Raw genomic sequence first — 4,147 nt, 5'->3', positions numbered from 1 at the left:
TATAGCACAACGGTGAACCCTTTCTGCTGTATTTTAATAAAAGGTAGACAAGAGACAGAAATTAACTGGTAACTTCCCAGTCAGCTTCAACCTTTTATTCCAGTACTTGCTATAAAATATATTTTGCAGACAGACTCTTTTGGAAAACTTAAAGTGAAATATTGCTCTTGCTTTGTTTTATTCAGCAAGAGGCAGGCCTGCAGCACCGAAATGCTTCTGCCTGCTATAAATATCAGTACAGTAAATATTTTTCATAGTAAGAAGCAGGAAGGTTTTTAATTTTTTTTCCTATGTAGCAGTATGACTCTTACAGTAAAAATGTCTTCAAAGCTCTTCTTGTGGCTGTCTGCCTCGTAAGCACACCAAGGCTAAAAAAGGTCTCAACAGATCCCTCGCTCTAATCTTGAATAAAAGCTGCATCAGCTTTAGCAGTGACAGTTTTCCCTCGCCCTCAAGCTAGCTGAAGGAAGAAATGACCCACTTATTTAATTTGCTGAAAGACAGAAGCTGTTACAAGCTTACTAAAACACTATCTCTCTTGGAGAACAATTAGATCAGAAGTAGATATTGTCACTTGGATCTTCCTCACTTAATAAGCTTAATACCTGCTATTTGAACTGTCTCTATGAGGCAGAAATTGAATTTAGCGTGTTCTGGCTGTGACAATCTTCACGCGTAACTGAGATCCCTGCTGCACATGTCACGGTGAGTAAGAACTGAGGCTTCAGGCACCTCTCCATTTTCTCATCAACTCTTGACTGCCTCTGGCTCCTCACTGATCCTTGATCCACTCAGATGTAATTCTCCGAAGTCCTAAAGTTGATGAAATCAATTAGCAGAGGATCCCAAGAGCTCAGCCTTCCCTGCAGCACGCTTTACCCAGATCACGTGAGTTGTGTCAAAGCACACAACACTTCACTTCAATGCGAAGCAAGGTAGACTTTGTCCAAGAGAGACTAACAAAAACAGTGGTCTCCACGATGGGATTCCCCTTTCAACGTTTCTTGCCGCAACCCAGAAAAGTTGATACTCAGATCTTTATTCTGAGTTGCAACTCACAGTTAGATTTTTTTTTCCAGTGGAATACACAGCATTACCCTGTCCCTCCTATAACTTACAATAGTAGTTATTTGAAAAATAAAAATGTTTGTATTTACCTATGTAAAGTCAGTGATACAATGGCTGTGTATGTCTCAATGCCTTCTGTATAAAGCGTGCTCACTTCACACTAGTTTCATTCCACTCACACGTCTAGTTACTACTTGCCAAGGATGCGTTAAGCCTAGACTCTTCTACAGGAGCCACCAGCTTCAGATGCAAAAGCTAGTCCTGCTTTCACAGGGACAAAATCACAGGTTTTTCAATGGGATTGCAGAAGTCTAGGAGTATAGTACTAACTTATTCAATGTTTTAGCATCCCTTTGTCCATTTCAGATGTTACGAACCTGACCAAAGCTCCCTCATCCTGAGGTCATGTCCTCCAACACCACCAGTAAAAACATTTCTTGCCCAAATAGTAATTATGTTGGCATAAAGCAGCATGTTGAAGAGCAAGCTTGCACAGACCTAGAGAACGACCTGAGCCTTTCAGCTACACGTGGGAATCTTGCCCCTCTGATATTTGGCTGTAGAAATCCCCAGAGAGAGGCTGCCTCCTGTAAGAAGCATGGTTTTTTACCTAGATTGCATAACACTTCTGAAGAACAACCGGATCTCAGAACAACTCAGAGGAACCACACACACACAAAGCAATGCTGAAGAGCTGCGCTTAAGCAGATAAGCTGAAATCACCGCCTGACTGTGACAAAAAGCCTGTCCGTACTTACAGCTAGCAGCTAAATTAGGGAAAAAAAAAGTGAAAGTACAAAGGCATACAAGCAAAGGTTAACAAAAAGGGGCTTCACTGTTTGAAGCCAGGTTAAGTACCCTTTCCATTTCGGTTACAGCACATCCTCATACAGATTGAGATTCTCGCAGCACATAATGAACTTCTGATAAATGTCCTCTGGCAGCCGGTACCGTGCGTGCCACTCGCCGGGTGGCCAGGGGAGAGAGCCAAAGGACCATCACCAGTTCTGTGGCAAGATGCAGCAACAGCAAGAGCAGCGTCTCAGAGCACGGCTGCGAGCTGCCTATCTCACCAGCAGCGGAGATGGGCGCCTTCATTCCTTTCATTTTTGCCATTACATGATGAAGTCTTGGCTCTAACTTAAGAGAAGGAGGTCATCAGCTAGAGGTCCTTATCTCCAGGAAGACAGTTTGTCCCCATTTGACTTCCAGTATATCTAAATTAAGTGTCGGAAAGGTCTTAACTACAAATACTCCAGAGATCCATTTCATGCTCCAAGATATAGCATCTCTCTCTCATACACGATCAAATAACAGCCATTTAGAAAAGGATTTCTTACAGAAAAGACTTACAAATGTGGGTTTAAAAATGCTGTTATTTTTTCTCTCTTCTTGTCTTCTAGCTCCAATTTGTTCTACCTGCCTCTCTTCACACTGCTCCATTTCCCTTTACCCAGAACATTAGTGCCTCTCAGACTACCAAATTAGTCAACCATTGCCCAGCTTCCCCCTATTTCCCTTTCTGTCCTACCTCTTTCTTGGCAACATAAATCCTCTTCCTTCTCCTACATCTTCTCCTGTGAAGGAGTCTTTGTCCTCTATCCCAGGCCAGAGACACGGCTCATCTGTAAGAACCATTGCTTCTTTGGGTTTACTGCTGGTGGAAAGGATTGCTGCCTTCTACACCACACTTTTTTACCTGCTTCAGCTTGTTCATTCATTTGTTCTTAAACTCTGCTTCCCTGCTTAGAGTAGGAAAAAGAATACCTTTTCCAGAAGACTTTCAAAGTTCCCCAAATGCTCGCCTGGCTGTATGGCACTACTCCCACATTTCTTACCAGTCGAAGGGAAGAATGGGGCTTACTGCTAGGACTCTAGAGGTAATTCATTTCGCAGTATTAATAGTTAAAGAGCAAAAATTAACTTCAATATGAGCATTTAATTCTGGTCTCCTTTATCATTACTTAAGACCTCAGTTCCAGATTTCTGTTAAAATTGCTCCTCCAGGCCTGAAGTACTTAAGATGGTCATTTAGACTTAAATTATTTCAAGATTACCCAAGTTCCTGCTCTGAAGACTTTCCAGGGCATCTCACTAGGAACTGGGGTGCCACTGGGCTACCCACAAGCTGATGTGCTGCTTCTCTAGTAACTGTTGTAGTGCCAGTGTGGTCCCCATGAAAACAGGGTAAGCTACCCTGCATCTATTTTAAGCCAAACTCTTGCACATGGACTGCAACTATGGAGTAGTTTGTGTACTGTGTGTTCTCACCCGAGCTTTACCCTGTAGTAATGTATCATAATACCCATAACTTCAGTGCAATTATAAATGGAAAACCTATGTAGACACTTACTTCATTCAGAAAAAAAACCATCTACCTAAAGTCATGTATTTGTGCTGAAGCCAAAATATTAACAGTTGGAAATGTCAATGGCAACAATATCAAAAGGACCAGCAGTATAACTTAGTATTTCTCTTTTTTCACAGTTTCTACCTACCGGTACTTTCAGCTTGCTTCTATGAGGTTGTCAGAGAGAGTAATACACTGGAGTAGCCAAGTCTGCTCATTTCTGCCTTTCCTTTGCAGTGCAGCCTTAGGAAATTAAGGTGTAGCTGGATGAATAGTTAGGTAGTTCACAGAGCTCTAAAGTTATTGATTCTCAGAGTCATTTAAGCAAACCCTGTCTTCTTCGCATTAAAACAACTGGGAGCGCGCACAAAGTTATCACCTGTCAGCTGGAGGGCAGTAAATTCTTAAGCTACTCAAGTTATTCCACAAGCACTCATGATTAGTCACAATGCAAGAACACTGCGTATGCTCACAGTCCTGAAAAAGCGTAAGAGAACCAGACCCCTGTCAGAAGTTACCTCAGCAACTACCGCAAGCTTCACAGATATTTCAGTGAAAAATATTTCAGTGTACTGTGTGAGAGAGTTGGTCAGCCGTTCCGAGTACCAGAGTAGTGAGGAGTTCCAAACTTCCACACTGTATCCACTATCTTAGGCTGAATGCCTGGATAAGCAGAAAAGAAGGTTAATAGGTTGAAAGGAAAAAGTAAAAAATAAAAAGCAGACCAAA

Source organism: Pygoscelis adeliae, unplaced genomic scaffold, assembly GCF_000699105.1.
Source record: "Pygoscelis adeliae isolate BGI_AS28 unplaced genomic scaffold, ASM69910v1 Scaffold66, whole genome shotgun sequence".
In the NCBI taxonomy this organism is placed as follows: domain Eukaryota; kingdom Metazoa; phylum Chordata; class Aves; order Sphenisciformes; family Spheniscidae; genus Pygoscelis; species Pygoscelis adeliae.
This window is presented reverse-complemented; position numbering follows the sequence as displayed.